This window comes from Cavia porcellus, unplaced genomic scaffold (assembly GCF_034190915.1).
Source record: "Cavia porcellus strain 051 isolate PalLab524CR breed Dunkin Hartley unplaced genomic scaffold, mCavPor4.1 scaffold_37, whole genome shotgun sequence".
Classification (NCBI taxonomy): Eukaryota; Metazoa; Chordata; class Mammalia; order Rodentia; family Caviidae; genus Cavia; species Cavia porcellus.
This window is the reverse complement of record NW_026947520.1, coordinates 9,629,201-9,646,305: the sequence shown is the minus strand read 5'-3', so window position 1 is coordinate 9,646,305 and position 17,105 is coordinate 9,629,201. Positions and strand designations below refer to the sequence as shown.

The window sequence follows — 17,105 nt, the reverse complement described above, 5'->3', positions numbered from 1 at the left end:
AGCGGTGTGGCTGGATGATGACTTCTACAAGAAGAAAGAAGAAACAAAGGCAAAAAAAATTGAAGACAGAAAAGAAGCTAAAGGAACGTGAGAGGCCTCACCCCAAACAGTCTAAGAACTCCCCTCAGAATAAAAACTTTTTTTTAAATGTTTGCAGAGGAGAAAAGTCAGTGTTTCCCAAAGAACCAGCCATGCTGGGACTGGGAGGAACCAGCCAAGAAGCCAACCAGCCAGCCTTTCTGGTAAGCTGTGCAAGCCTTGCAGGTTCCAGAAACAGAAAAGTCAGAGTGCCTCCCGTGAGCCAACCAGCACGTGGACTGAGAATCAAACCCACCCACCCTCATGCAAGCAACTGGTTTACAGGAGAGGCTGAACTGACAGCAACTAAGGTACAAAAAACAAGTAAATGTTTGTATTGTTCGGTTGATTTTACAGGCCTGGGGTCAGCGGTCTGAGTACCTATTGGGAAGATGACAGTATGCAGTACAGCAAATATGGAGGATTTCCTTCTATCTTGTCTTTGAAATCCAATATTGTTCTTGTTTTGCTTTATTGTCATTAGTTATTTTGCTTTAGTTAATATTGTTTTGATTGGTTTTGTTCTGTTTTGTTTTTGGTTTGATTTTGCTATGCCTAATGGAATGGACAACTGTTGTAAACATAACAAGATATACTATGGTTGCTACTATTGTTTTCCTAGTATCCTGCTTTGAAGTTCTGTACCAATTTTGTTGGTTTGTCTTGACTGAGTTTGCTCTGTTTTGCTTTGTTGGATTTTAGTATTTTTAAAATAAAATTTAAAAAAGTAAAATGCTCCCAGAGTGAGAGGTCCCAGGGCATGTCCCTAAAAACATGGATCATGAGAACTGTGATCTCCCTGGTACTGACCCATGGCATGGAGAATCTCTCATTCTGCTCTCTTTAGCTCTGATTTGCTCCCATTAGAGAAGAATCAGTTTGCAGGTTCATGGGTGAAGAACACACACAGAGGACCAGGGGGCTCATATAGGAAACAAATTCATGCAGGCCTAGTTTTGGCATGGGCTTTAGATGGTACAGGTGACTGAGTAGGTAACAAGGGGATCATAACCACTATTAAGTAAACTGTTTTTTCACGAGAGCTCTGTGGGTGAAATATGGTTTGAGTGTATATGTACTACCGAGTTGGGTGCCAGAAATTTGGTGTTCACCACAGTAGTATCAGGAGGCAGTAGAACTTTTAAGACATGGAAGATGATTAGCTCATGATAGCACTGTCCTTGGAGGGAATTTATGTGGATCTCACAGGATTAGTACTGGTTCACACACTGGGTTGCTACTAAAAAAAAAAAAAAAGTAAACCCAGATTCCTTATCTCTAGTTTCAATTCTCACCTTCTCACCATGTGATCCCACCTTCGAGATGCTACCCACCATGAGGTCCTCACTAGACACAGAACACATTGGGCTGCCTGACCTTGGATTGTCCAGCCTCCAAATTAGGAGTTAAATGCACTCTGGTATTTTGATACAGTAGCAAATAATGAATTACTATCAACAAAATACAAAAATGCTCCCCTCTCTGCCAACGAGGCTAAGTAAGGCTCTTTAACATCTGAAGTTTACAGCCAAGCTGAGTGAGGTCTTCACTGCAGAAAGAATGAAGTCAAAGCCAAATGATGCAGCTAAAGCCACTCTATCTTGTCTACATAGGAGATGATTAAAGTCATGTTTGGTACATGTATGCAACATGGAACTGCACAACACCAACCTTTCTCATCTAAGCCAGGATCCTGTACTTATCCAGGACCACTGATCTGCAAAATCTCCACCACACACCTACCAGCAATATTAACTCCTGTTGAAGCTCCACAACCACATCCTCCAAAGTGATAGAACAGGAACAGGAACATGTGTTCTGTTTCAGCAAACAGCTGAAACTCTATCACTGTGAGGGACAACTAGTTATTGCTAGTGAGATCCTGTAAATAAAAAACAAAACAAAACAAAACAAAACAAAACAAAACAAAAAAAGCATGCAGACAAGGAGTGTTCTATACCACAGGAAAACCGACCCAGCCTCTTACCTTTTCAAAAAAAAAAAAAATTATTTCTGAGCTAGGTTTAAGGTTACACCTATAATCTCAGCTACTCAGGAGGCTGAGGCAAAAGGATCACAAGTTTAATACTAGCCAGAGTTACTTAGCAAGACTGTCTCAAAATAAAAGGTCCGAGTATGTAGCTCAGCCTCAAGGCCCTAAGTCCAACCCCCACTACCAAAAAAAAAAAAAAAAAAAAAAAAAAAAATTAAAAATTAAGTATTTTTGGCATCCAGTCATATCCATTTGTTAATATATCTACAATTATTTCTGTGGTACAATAGCAGAAATAAGTAGATGTAACAGTGACCATAAGGCCGACCAATCTAGAAATGTTTACTTTCTTTTTACTTTTGTACAAATCCTGAAGTACAATTTCTGGCTCTAATATCATGACTCCTTTGAACCATGATGGTAGAGCCTGTCATTTGAAGCTTAAGGTGATTTTCCTAAATTCCTTATTTATGACCTCACAAATCTGAGCTTGATCTCTTTATTTTTGTGAAGGATCCTTCCTGTGACATAGCACTTTCCTCTAATCTTCAGAGGACATATTCTAAGACCCCCAAGTCTATGCCTGACACCACACACAATACAAAACCTCACTCTCTAAACATCTTGTCCTATACTTACGCTTCTTCCTACTGATGCTGACTGACTGAAACTACAGTAAGATCAACCAGACACCATGGGTCCATTTTGGGATCTAATAATTATATATGCCTATTAAAAGAATGGACTCCCAAGCCAGGCATGGTGGCACACGTCTGCAATACCAGGACTTGTGTGGTTGAGGCAGGACAATCACTACAAAACTGAGACTGACTTTGACAACACAGAAGGTTTAAGGTTACACTGAACTATATAGCGAGACCAGGTCTCAAAAAACAAAATGAAACAAATATAAAGGATTCCTCCTGCATCTAAGAAGCCCTTTAAATTTCCAAATACTACAGAGCTGTGCTGTGTGATGAGAATCGTTTGCCTGTGTCTTTGTAAACGGGAACCAGCAGTGTGTGTGGTGGCTGAGACTGAGGAATATGGGTAAGATGACTAATAAACTGAGTCTTTAATTTCATAGAATCCTAACCCACTGAAATTTATACGGCCATAGATACTTTCAGTAGGACTCACAAGGGATGCCAGGGATACCCCTGCAGAAGCCCTGCTGGCACAGTCTTGGGATTTATCTTGGGACACTCCTGGCACAGCAGTTCCCTCTAGAAGCCATTCACATTAGGTGTTCCCAGGCAGCGTGGGCCATCAACGAAGATGCTCCATACTCCCTCCCTTCTTCCTCGGTTGGGAGGATGATTGGAGGGAACAGAGGTCAGAGTAGACAGTTATACCCTCAACCTAAGAATCCAAATCCTTCCCGCCTCCTCACCATGACACAAGTGCCAGGGCTTAAGGTTTCAGTAGATGCTCTTCCTACAATAAAAAACTGGGATAAAAGGAGTAAGGATGGGAACAGCACCAGGCCAGGCTAATTCCTGTTTGTGAGCCTCCAGCAAGACAGTCAAGCTAACAACTTTACACGAAATTTATTTCAATAAGCAACACAGTGGACTCTAAGTCACCTTTCAGACAATAGCCTATGGTGACTTCTACTGGCTCTTCCCACCTCAAAAAATATCTTGTATTCCCAACCTTCTGTTTTTTCCTCCACTACCCTTTTAATATTGTGATGCATCTTTATTTTTTAAGGTGATTTTATCATGGTCTCTCCAACTACAATATAAATCTAATAAGCAGAGACCTGTGCTCATTTCTTTTCAGAACTTCATATCAGGACCTCAGCACCTCATAAATACCAAGTACAAAAGTGTATTCTAGACTGACAACTTTTTCTGCAAAAACAGTAAATGTCTTGGCATATACGGGCTATCAGATCCCTGTCACCTTTACTTAACTATATGGTGATAGTACAGAAATAGTCATGAACTACGTAAACAAATGGGCTCCAGGGGCTGGGGATTTAGCTCAGCGGCATAAGCACCTGCCTTGCAAGCAGGTGGTCGTGAGTTTGATCCCTAGTAATGATAGTTAAAAAAAAAAAAAAAGCAAATAAACAAATGGGCTCCAATAAAACTATTTGTTTTATCCACAATAGGACCAAATTTGGTTCATAGGTTATCAGTTGATGACCCCTGATCACATGCTACACAAAATGCATCCGTCATCAAATTCTCTCAATTCTACCTTGACCTCAAATATTTCATATCACAAATATTTGAAATCTTCTGATTTTACATCTACTACTATCACAAGATGTTTCACATGAAGGTCTTGAATTTACTCAGTCTCCTATGTAGGCTCTACATTCATTTCTGTCTATCTAAAACTCTTTGTTCAATCCAGAAGCACTACTTTAACTCACAAAAGTAAACCTGTCATTCTTGACCTTAAAACGCTGATACAGTGGCTTCCTAGAGACCTTACAATACAGTTTACCATGACCTTGAAGGTCTTGCCCTCTTTGTTTTACCCAGCTCATCCATTTTGATTTCTTTTTTCTAATTTAGATTTCTCTCTTTTCTCAGCTACTGGAACACACCAGGCTCTGTACTACCTGAGGAGTTCCTGTGCATGTGAAATGTTCCCCTAAGTCTCCTTCACAACCCTACTGTACAGCCAGACCTCTTGGTTACCTACATACAACACATCCTTTACGTTCAAACACTTGTCTCTGTTCAGATATTTCCCTAGACATATTCCTCAAGCTTGTCAATATTAATTTGAAACGCCTCTTCCCAGCTGGAAAAAAAAATCTCCGCAGGGACAAGTACTCTATTTTAGCTACTTTTCCTACCATTAAAAGCCTAATTCATTGAAGGTGCAGGAATGAAAATGTGTCTAAAAATCAACAGTACTCAGGAATTTTTCAGTAGAACAAATCTAAAAAGACATACAGAGAACACTGTGACAAAAATGTAAAAATTACTTTAAATGCCTGTTCATCACATATCATAAATCACAATGATAGATTTCCAGTATCTTTAGGAAACAATGCTACTTCTTTATAGAAGGGCAAGGCAAGAACGTATTCCTTTGGAAAACAAACACTTTATTCTAAAGTTGAAATCTGACCTTTAATTTTCCTCTAGAATTAACTGTATCTCATATCTCCGTAGAAGTGAGCATTAGTCCATTGTTTTAAAAGGATATCATATTTATGACAAATTCAATTTCAATTTTTGGTACTAACAAAACATTCCACACTTTCCTTGGAGTCAAGTACATTTTCATGATTTGTGGCTACCAAGTTTTGAGTAAGGATTGCAGCCAATTTGGAAAGAATTAAGTAGTCTTTTTTTTTTTTTTTGATAATAACATTTGTGCCTGAGAAACAACTTTTTAAAAAAGGTATCTTCACATTATAATGAAGAAAAAGTAACTAATGCAAAATTGATGACCCATAGCCAAAGTAAAATTTACGAATAAATATTCACTTAAAAGAAGAAAGAAGGGGAAAAGGGACAGAAGCAAAGCAAAGCTAATAAGCTTAGTAAGGAATTACAAATCGTCGGTCATCAAAAATTTTTTCTTATACAGATATATCAGATTAATCGGATTGTTTTCTTCATATTTTCAATTTTTAAAACAAATCTGACAAGTCACTCAAATCAATTTGCACATATAGACTATGCCTACCTTACAAGCTGCAAAGCTACATAATATTAAATAAGAAATAAAACGGTAATTACTAACACTCAGTCATCTTGTGAGAAAGGCAGGGCAGGGGCCCGTGATGCACATTTTCTGCACATGAGAGAGCATAGGTGAGGACTTGGGCTCTGTGTCACCGCATTCCTGGGTGGGTGGGGAGGGTCCTGGACTGGACTCCCGGGCTTCCTTTCTGACAGGATGATACCGTCCTCTGCCGACTCCAATAGTGGAGCGCAAGGGGCGCCCTGTTGCAAGACCGAGCTGCGAGGACCGCACACTGGAACCGGAAGACCATGGGGAAAAAACACTACCTCGGCCCAGGCCGCCTCGCTCCCGGGCGCTCACCGCGTCACATGAGCAATCCCTTCCCTCCCCGCCTTCCCCAAGGCGGGGCGCACCTGCACACCAGAGAGACTTTCCTACTGCCTCACTCCGCATGGTCCGCAACAGCCTCTGCGACCAGCGGCCCAACATACTTCCGCTTCCGGTCTTGAGTCGCCGGAAGCGGAAGTAGCCAGGTTCTGGCTGTTGGGACCGGATTGCTCTGTAGGACTCCTTTCCTCTTTCAACCTGAAAGAAGAAATTGTAATTTCTCTCTGCAGTGACTGAGCAAATGGTGGGGCTCAGAGGGGTCTGGAAGATGGAGCTGCTGCGGGCCCTATACCGATGGGCAGGTCTTAAGTCTGATGGGGGACTAGGGTCCGGGTTTGTTCCTAAGGGCTCGGAGATAGGCTGCGCCAAATTTGAGGTATGCTGTGGGGGTGTGGCGAGGGGTGGTGCTTGCTGGCAAGTGAGGGATGCGTGATATTTAATTTTCCGTCCCCTCCTTCCTCATATCCTTATGCCTTGTTCCATTGCTTTAAATCAGTACTCTATAAAAGCCTACTTACACCTTCGGTGATTTTTTTCTTCTTTCTTATCTGTATAGTATTTAGAAATAGTAATATATATATTTTATTCAACAACTTGCTTCTCTCACTAGAAATAAGCTATGTAAACCTGTTTAAGAAAATACATGTCTCTTTAAAGTGTATTATGTAAATACGTAACAAAAATATGTATTTTAATGTAAATATATAGAAATAGTTCAAAGGGGAGGTTATAACTCCATCCCAGTTTTACTCCCTAGAAACAATTACTGTTACCATGTCTGTGCTATCCATTATTCCTAAAGCGCATGTGTGTATTATATATTTCAATAAATATCTGAAGAGCATCATGCTAGGGACTAAGATTAAAAAGACAGTGAGACGCGCCTCACTACAAGAACGGGACAGATAAATGAGTGCAGAGGAGCTTTCCAAAGGATGATGAGTTGCCCGGTCCCCATAGAACTAACTCGACATGCTGTGGTAACGCTTCATTAACAGATTATTTCTTGAAAACATTAATTGTGAAGGAGAAATCAAACTTGGCAGAAGTGTTCCAAAGGCACAAAGGCACAATAGTTAATGGGATGATAAAGTTTCAAGTTGAGAGTATAGGATAGGTGAAAACATAGTCTTGGAAGAAATAAATGGAGGACATTGAGTAATATGCTATGGTTATAAGTTAAAGATATTTTGTGTTATTGTGACATATATAAATCAAATAGCAAAGCTCAGAAACAGACTCAGGCATATGTAAACATCCAGTTATGAGTTAGAGGGAGCAAGGAAGAGCTGTTAGGGTAATTGCTGAAGGATCTTTAGATCTCAATTTCACATCATTCGTGATACAAATTCTAGATAAATTATAAATCCAAACATTTCAAAAGGACTTTAGAGCATAAAAAGAAAGTATCAAGAATATTTCTAACAGATTTTGCTGTATTTCAAAGGTAGGATATTAACTCTATGCTATAAAGTTTGAGGCCTTGCTCTTAAACAGCCAATAAATGAACTAGCTTCTCCAACTGATGAATGAGAGCAATAATAATAGCAGAAATGGGACAGTACTGGCTTCTACTAAGCGCCATGAGATATAATGCCTGCTTGGAAAGCACTTGTGTCAGGTAATAAATACTCAATAAATATTGGATATTGTATTCTTGGAGGAAGTAACATATCAAACATATTTTTAAAATTTCATTTATTAAGGCTAAAACTGGCCTTAAAGTTTGGGGATTTTTTGTTATCTTAGTTTGTTTTGTTCATCCTTTTTTTTTTTTTTTTTTTTTTTTGGTCTTTTTGAGAGAGGGTCTTGCTGTGCAGTTCAGGTTGGTCTTGAACTTGCAATGATCCTCCTGCCTCAGCCTCCCGAGTGCTGGGATTACAGGTGTGAGCCACCATGCTCAGCTTAATTAACATACTTAATATGATGATTGATATGTGTAATGTGCTTTGGCACATTATTTTATACTTGATACATGTTTCCTATTTCTCATTTTTATTCAAGTGCATTGATTGAGCCTGGCCTCTAGTCTCATTGTCAATTTGCTCCCTCTTCTATGTGTTAATTTGAAGAGCTCAGAATTAATCTAAAACTATTACTTAGCTTTATTTCCTGCTTATATGTTATAACCTTTCTGCATTGTGATTAAAACATCCAGTGAACGTTTAAGTTTTAAAACAACTACTGCAGTAAAAGATGCATGGTCATTAATTTCCTTCAGAATACTCTGCTTCACTTATGTCAACATTCTTGCTACTTTCAAAAGCAGTTCTTTAAGTCCTCTCTTATGTCTTTAGTTTTGCTGTTGTGGCTGTCTCAATGTTGTAAATCAATTAAAAATATGTATTTGGCATGGTCATTTGTACTTTGGGGAAAAGCCATAAGACAGTGGTAGATCAAAAAAATAAGGTGGATGGGGACACAGGAAAAAAATTTATTTGATAAAAATCAATGTAAGCATTTTGAATTGATTTGGGACCATAAGTAAGGCAGCCACAGAGTTATGGTAATGAAATATGACTTTCTAGAACAGCTGTAAATTGTGGGGGAAATGATGGATAAGTATGTTCAAATTGGAGGAGAATTTTTAAAAAATTTTTTTATTTTAAAGAGATTAAGACAAGAGGACAAAACAATCAGAACAGAACAACATAAGCAACACAGCATTTCACCACAAGACAACCCGATATTAACAGTAGCTACCATAATGTTTCTTTCTTTGAAATAATTGAGCATACCTTCACATACAATAGTATCAAGCATAACAAAATAATATAAAACCATTCAAGAGAATGAAAGTATTACAGGGCATTCAGAACCAAATAACCAAAAATGAACAATGAACAATGGAAAATAATGTCTCATTTTCTATAAAAAAAATTTGTTTATACTATCACACATAATAAAATCCAATAAGATATAACATGATAGAACCAATGGAAACAGAAGAACAAAAGCATGGTAGGACTTCAAAGCAAGATGATATTAAATCAATGGCTATTATAATGACTTGTTTTCTTCAAAATAACTGTTAATACCATCACTGATAATAAAATCAACAAATTTGAAGAGAATTTTGAGGGGAATTCATGGAAAAGTATCATTCTGTAATAATTATTTTAAATATTTCTCATATTTTTTGATTACATCATATTGTTATTTTTTGAAATCTTCCATATTACCAATAAAATATTTGTGAAGTAGAGAAAATAGGAAAATAATGTCTTCTAATATAAATGTTCTAAAATTTCACTGTAGTCTATTCAGTGTTATATTTGATCTGGAAACTCATGTTTTTCAGCTTGAGAAAATTATGTCATTATCTTAACTATACGCTCTCTGTGTTTATTTTCCTTCCTTTATGAAATTCCTCAAACTGCTTTTGCGCTTTCTTGGACATTTGTTACCACTTTAAGTCTAACCCTTTCATTCAATTTTTATTTTGCCTGATAATAATTTCAATTCCTTAAATCTTTTTAAATTTCTTATTAGTACATATTTGTGAATTCATCCAAAATATCAACATAGTCACTGTAACACCATTTAAACAAACAGTTGAAATAGAAGGATGTGATTCAGCCTCCAGAAGATTAAAACTTAGAGCAGTTACACTTTCGAAAGGGAGAGGAGCTTATATAGTGCTTAGGATTTGACAAGAGAAAAAGGTTGATGCAACTATAGCTCTGTGAGAGGGTTGAGAGATTGTTCTAAAAGATAAACAGTGTGTAAAATCCCTAGGCACAGGGTATCTTGGGACAGTATTCAGCTGGAAGAGTAAGGAAACCACCAATACACAGGAAGCAGTGGACAATTCACATTTTATTAACATATCTATACATTTTATCATATGCAAATAAGTTTCATGGCAACTTTGTTTTTCAGTAAGTAACAATTCATGTTTTAAATCCATACAGAATGTTAGAAATTTTTTGTTCTTCATTGATAAGCACATAAGAAAAACAAAGACTCTCTTGGTTTATATTCAAAGACAAATTTGGTATATTGATGTCATATAACTCATCAACATTGGTAGAGCAGATTGAATAAACTATAGTGGCAAATAGACAAGTTTAGTGACTCAAAGCTGAGACATATCTTGAGCCTGGTGAGGAAGAGCCATGACCATCCCCCTAGACCCTCTTGAGCTGCATCTCTGTTGCCTCCAGCTGCTCAGAATAGCTGTAGGACTGTTGACAGCCATAAGCTGCAGAGCAACGTAAAGTAGATGATAAACATGTAAATTGTATTGGAGGTTTTGTCCTTTTCATGGTTTTTACTGGTTAGCATGATATTTTCCCTGGAAAGTGGTTTTGATATGCAGAGAGATGCTGGAGTCAAAGCATTTATATGAAGAACATCTGAAGAGCACTCATGGAAAAAATTTTTGTAGACTCTTATACAAAAATAGTTGATGCTTTTGGCATTTTATTTTTCTCAGACTCAATTTCATTAAGTTCTTAGTGTAGATACAAAATACCTAACATACACAACTCAAGAATAAAACTTTTATTTTAGTTCATAGTTTCAGAGATTGGGTTGCTTGTTATCTGACTCCAAAGAAGGAATGTCATTAGAATGAAAAAAAGTAATTACTATATAAGAAATAAGAAGTACAGAACAAAACTGGTACCAGAGAAGAAGGGAGAGGCAGGAGATACGGACATAACTGTCACAACCTTCATGACTCAACACAACAGAGCTGCACTTTACTGACCTCGTATCCACTTCTCATGCCAAACAAGATATTAGTCAAGAGTGTCACATGATGCCAGATAATATTTTTCTTGTAGGAATATCAAAGTGTTGCAAGATAGAATTTCAGCTTGAGAGCCTGGTACTCCAGGACCCAGGAAGATTACATTCTGGAGTCTTTAGGTTTCTCTTCCTCAACACCAAGAAGTGGATTTATTTAATAACGAATCTTTTTTGGTATATGTTTATTTTCTTAGCATAAATTGAGAAAAACAGTGTGAGAAAGACTTGTCCACGAATCCAATTATCTTATTGCATATTTTTAACCTCTCACATCAGACCCTCCCTCCATTCCATTGTGTCCTGGTCTTTCCTGGACTCATATTTTCTCACAGCGATTTTTCCATAGTGTATTAACTCGGGAACTGTCTTAGCACATGTGGGATTCCATTTTAAGGAGTAGCATACAGGAAGAGTCCACCGAGTCCAATAAGAAAGCAGGACTACCTGGAAGTGGTGGTGTACGCTTATAAATTCAACACTAGTAGGATAATGCAGAATTACTGCGAGCTCAAGGCCACCCTGGAGCTCTGTAATGAGTTCAAGAACATACTAAATTACTAAGACACTGAAAACAAAAGGCAGTGGCCACTTAGGGTAGCAAAGCTACGAGTAAACTTCTTAATTGCAGCCTAAGACATGCTGTATCCTGGAAGAGAAACTGGTCCAGCAGCCTTTGGTTACGGTCTTTTCAGCTCCACTAACACGAGTAGAGATTTGTTTTCACTGTTCTCGCAGCTGATAGGGCAGGCCCTGGGGCAGGAACAAATCAATGCTAACGACGCATATGAACTGTCCAATTAGGTGGGCCGAGGGAGGCGGGCTCTTCCTGTCGGGAAAGCGCGGTCTTAACCACGCCGCTGAGAGCCGCTCACTGCGCTAAGCCTCCTTGCTTTAAGGATTTCTCCTGGCCGCAGCCTGCATTGGAAGGACCCTGAGAGGCCTTCAGGTCACGCAACGGTGACAGTGTGGGATGGGTTTCCTGCATTGGGACGGAATGGGCTACGGTGTGGGTGAGATCAACCCGAAGTGGTGGGAACCAATAATGCCGAACGGGAGCCTCCCTGCTTGCTCCAGAGTCAAAGTTCTTCCCGATCTCAGTCCTGCATAAACTCTGTCTCTTCTGCCTTGGCTGAGGCCGGCCCATTTTGGGTACCAAACATCTGCGTCTCTCAAGCCACCCCGCTAGCTCGAGTGCAGTCTCGGGAGCCCCAGGTCTCAGTTGCACCTCCACCTGTGTGCAGAGAGTGGGAAAGATTTGTGGCGAGACCCCGATTCAGGTGAGGGCCTGGGGTGGAGGAGATGCCGTGTGCTGGTTCCCTGAGCTCATCCCTCTACCAGCAGACCTGGTGGGTCTCAATTTTATAAATGTCTATGGTATAGGGTCTTAAACTCATATGTTAGCTCCTCAGTCAATGCTCCTTCATGAGGAAAGTTCCTCAAATTTCCAACATTTCCCCACACTCGTGATAGGTGATATTAAATGCCAAGATAATCCAGAGACCGGTTAGCATTGTTTGTGATGAGACTGGGTGGTGGAGTGCTGTGAATGCAGTGAACTCCTGTGTTAATACACAAAAGCGCAGGAAGAAAAATACTACCTTATTTGTGTATCTTATAACAAATAGACAGTTTTGGTTTTTGTACTGGTCATCGACCTCATGTTTATTCGGCTGAGCTGAATCCCCGGCCCAACAAATAGATGTTTAAGGAGGACTTCCATAGAGTTTAGAATGCCGAGAAAAATGGAGATGATGTTAATTTATTAGCAGAGTTAAGAGAAGTGCCAAGAACTACTCCCAGAAAGGGCTGCCTGTTAGACACACTTTATGAAACCTGTTGAATTTGAGTATCTATGTGTACTTACGATTTAGTAGGAGTGAAAGGGAGAAGGGTGGCATCTCATGTAATTGCTATAGCCCTTCGACTGTTTGAGGACATTGTTTTAAAAGTTAAAATGCTGATTGAGGTGGACTTATTAAAGGAATAGTACACTAGGGAAAAAACCCTAAATGTGAGTTCTGCAGGCATAAGAATGCCTAGGGATAAAGCTTTTCTTGGTAGGGAGGAGCAAAAGGAAGGACAAAGAAGTGGGAGAGGAAGAGATGGTGAGGGTGGTAAAATCACCATGTGCAACAGGGAAGGCCTTCCTGTGGTCAGATTGTTCTTTGACATTAAAGGAATTGTCCCCTGCCTCAATCTCTGAGGATAGGTCAAAGATCATAGACCTCAGAGAAAGAAAAGAACTTAGTGAAAGTTAAATATGTCTTTTGTTACTGCAGATCAGTTAACCTAATTATTTCTGAGGAAAAATTGGAAATTAAGAATGTGGCCTTTTTGTGGGCTTAAAAATTGTTGGACTTGATCATCTAAGTGTGATGGGAAGGAGTTTCTCCAGGACACAAAGGATTGCAAGATATATTTGATACTTTTCTTGTACAGAGCATTGAATTCAGGACTTTTGCCCCAAGTTACATTCCCCAAACTTTTTAATATGTTGTTTTTAAACTTGAGATCAAGTACCACTACGTTGTCCAGGCTGCAGTGAAACTCTGATCTTAGTTTAAAAGTCCCCTGGAGTTCTGAGGTGACAGGCATGTGCCACCAAGCCTCGCTAAGATGAGGGTTCTGGAATTACTTCTATTACATAGAGTTACAATGCTTGATTAAATGAAACTTCAGTGATGCATGTTTGTGCCCAATTCAATTCAAGATGCTGGCATTAGTAGTGAGTCACTGCTCTGTCTATGACAGGACACCAAGGAAAACAGCCACAGTGCTCCTCCAGGTAGTATAAAACTTAATGGTTAGTGTTGAGCGCTGTATTAAGTAGGTTCTCCTGAGGAAGTGAACTGGGATGCATTTTGAGTAGTAATTGGATAAAGGAGCATTACTTTGAGTTTTGTTTTCTCTTTTTGGTTGGGTTTGGTTTCATTTGGTTGGTTATTTGTCTGTTTCCTTTGTATTAGGGAGGGGTGTGCCACTACATTGTTACTGTCCCGCTTGGTGTTACCAGGACAAAGGAATAGAATAGAAGTTGTCAATAAACAGCCACAGGACTGAGCAGTTTAACTACAAGGCATTGACCGTGTACAGTGCTGAAGAGAAAATACTTCACTTCCTCTTATGAATTTATGCTGATTCTGGGAACCATTCTAACTGCCTTAATCTTGGAGAAAATATTTGATTTTCCTCCCTGCCCTTTCTCCCCTCCACCCCCACCATGTCTCTTCCTTGCCCTTACTGGGCTGAAGTCATGTCTGCCTAGCACTGTCACATTCAAGTCTTGGGGCAGTTCTTCCTTTGCAGTGACTTACATTTTGTCTGGAGAAGAGGTGACTGTGAGCCTTTGCTATGTGTTGCATATGTGGCTGGACCTGCAATCTCTGAAATTCCCGAGTTCTCTTAAATTCTCCATGCTCTGTGGACAACTCCCTGATGCTGGTATTTTGGAGAAGCCTATGGGGATGCCATATGAGGATACAGTTGAGATATAAAGCACAGAGCTTCAGTTCAAGCCACTCCTAAGTCTGGCATCTACACCCCCAGTCTGTGTTATCATAGCACATCAAACAATAGATCCTTTCCTGGTTTTCAATCTAGTGGCATCAGAAAATCAGCCTGAAGTGAAGGACCAAAAGCAAGACAATGTTGAAGTATAGACTGGGAGTTATCTGGGTGCAGTCACTTAGATTGGGTTTGGGGTGCAAAGGTAGAAAGATGGCAGCTCTTGGGCAACCATTTTTCCCTAAGATTCCATATCATTCAGGAGTTTCTGTGTCTGCTGAACCTGCTGAGATATAGAATTTCAACCACTTGTGATTTCATGCTCCAGAAAACATGTATGTAACATAATTAACTTATTGGGCTTTTCCATGGTTTTTCAAGTTCTTTCTATGGTACAAGTGCCACAGGACACATTCTTTCTTATTGCCCTAGAAACAGATTTGAGAAAATGCCACATATGTTTAGAAGCATGTGTGCTAGTGCACAGTCCATTTCCATTTGAAATCTAATATGCACTATCCATACTATTACCACCAGTAGGCAATAATTTCTGTGTCTTTTTTAAAATTTTATTTAAAGAAAGACTAAATAGAAAATAAGTAGAAATAATACATATGTTCAGAGAAAAAAATAAACATTAAGAAATCACTAGTTGATGTTTACATGTCATTTTACAAATACTTATTCAAGGTACAAGAGTAGAATATGTAAAGTAGGAATTCAAACAACAAGACTGCAAACAGTTCTGTTCAACTGTCCAACAAAAACTCAGTAACATGGTTGTCAGTCCTATACACTTAAACATATATGCAGTTATCCATATCTTCATTTATGTTGAGATTAAACAAACTAAAGCAGGTTAAAATCATTCTGAACAAAGAATAATAGTATTGCTGGATTTCACATCATGACACTCCGTGATCAGCACTGGGTACTGTAGTGTCTTTTTTTAAAAATTTAATTTAAAGAAAGACTAAACAAAACAGAAAATGGGTAGAAATAATACATAATTTCAAAGAAAAAATAAACAGTAAGAAATCACTAGTTGATGATTCCAGATTGTCTTCTTACAAATAGTTATTCAAGATACTAAAGTGGAGCATATAAAGTGGGGATTCAAACAGTGAGATTGCAACCAGTTCTGTTCAACTATCCAACAAAAACTTAGAAATATGGTTATCAATCCTATACACTTAAACATACATGCAGTTATCCATATCTTCAATTATGTTGACATTGAATAAACCCAAGCAGGCTAATATCACTCTGAACAAAGAATAATACTATTGCTGGGTTTCACATTATGACACTCCAGGATCAGCACTGGGTATTTTAGTGTATCTTTTTCTTTAAAGTATCTGTTCGTTTCATCATGTGTCATAAGATCAGTTCTCATAAACTGTTTACAGATTCTACACATGCATGAGTCTTAACATGTATTTCTATCCTTTCTATATTAGAGAAACAAAACAAAGCAAGGCAAAACAAAACATATTCCTATAAACACATGAAGCGAAATAAACATATAAGACCATTGTACAAAGAGTTCTACCATGGTTCCTGTGTTGTCTCTTGTTATCTCCAATAGAATTGGCTATATCATCAGACATAGTATAATTGAATATATCAGTTCATAATAGTTCATATATCAGTTCATAATATTAATAAAAACACAACTTTGTATATAGAATAGAACTTCAAAAACTGGCAGTTGTCAAATTAGAATGTGTATCATAAAGTCTTGTCATCTTCAGTGTAGTTGCCTGTACTCTCAGCCTTGATACTATCAATCATATCAGTTTTGAATAAACTCTTCTCTGTCTCATTTCTGTTATGCTCATTTTTGCCATCAGTTGTCTGCTTATCTTCTTCGTTCTGTTTTCTGCTCCATTGATTGAGGCCTCTCTGCCACTGTTCCTGGAATCCTAGTACTTTTCTCTCTCTCTCTAGAATGCCCTGCAGTATTCTCTGTAGACTTGGATTGGTGGTTGCGAATTTCCCAAGTTCCTCTTTGTCTTGGAAGCATCTTGTTTTTCCATTAATTTGTAGAGACAGTTTAGCAGGGTATATCAATCTGGGATGGAGGTTATTTTCTTTTAGGGCTTGGAATATTTCACTCCAGGCTCTTCTTGACTTGATGGTTTGTGTCAAGAAGTCTGCCATTATTCTGATGGGTCTTCCTCTGAAGGTGATCTGTTTCTTGTCTCTAACAGCTTTTAATATTCTGTTCTTATATTGAATTTCTGGGATCTTGATTATTATATGCCTGGGTGTAGCTCTGTTTTGGTTGTAGGTGGTTGGAGTTCTGTATGCTTCATATATCAGAATATCATTTCCTTTTCCTATGTTTGGGAAGTTTTCCTTAATTATTTCTGTGAATAACCTTGTAGTTCCTTTGTTTGTACCCCAGCTTCTTCATTCACATTCTTTATTCTCAAGTTATAGATCCTTTTGTCATCTTCTAGCCTTTGTATTGTTACTGCTTGTTTCCTTGTTATTTTTAAAAAGTTTTCCTTTTCATACTCCCACATTGCAAAATTGCCCTCCAGTTTGGATAATCTATCCTTAGTTTCTTTCAAGCTGATTTGCCATCTTTCCACAGAGTTTTTAATATCCTGATGATCTCTTTGAATTGGCTTCATGTATTCTATATTTTTTAATATTCTTCATCAAATGGTTCTCTCCTTTGTTTGAGTTCCTCCCTTCTTCCATCTGTGTCTGCTTGAGG

General features: G+C 38.5%; 1 protein-coding gene and 1 long non-coding RNA gene across 6 annotated transcripts in view; one reads left to right on the top strand and one right to left on the bottom strand.

Moving 5' to 3' along the window:
* Window positions 1-6,238, bottom strand: part of LOC111753267 (zinc finger protein 709-like) — a 60,090-nt gene extending 53,852 nt beyond the window's left edge. For 2 of the 4 annotated variants that reach the window (XM_063243260.1, XM_063243256.1), the window contains exon 1: window positions 6,145-6,238. The gene's annotated coding sequence lies outside the window, so the exon portion shown is untranslated. The other 2 variants (XM_063243259.1, XM_063243258.1) reach the window with 2 other exon arrangements.
* LOC101788099 (uncharacterized) overlaps window positions 6,233-17,105 on the top strand; it is a 35,713-nt gene continuing 24,840 nt past the window's right edge. For both annotated transcript variants that reach the window (XR_001199788.3, XR_010045586.1), the window contains exon 1: window positions 6,233-6,494. This is a non-coding gene — a long non-coding RNA (uncharacterized LOC101788099). The remainder of the gene's footprint in view (window positions 6,495-17,105) is intronic.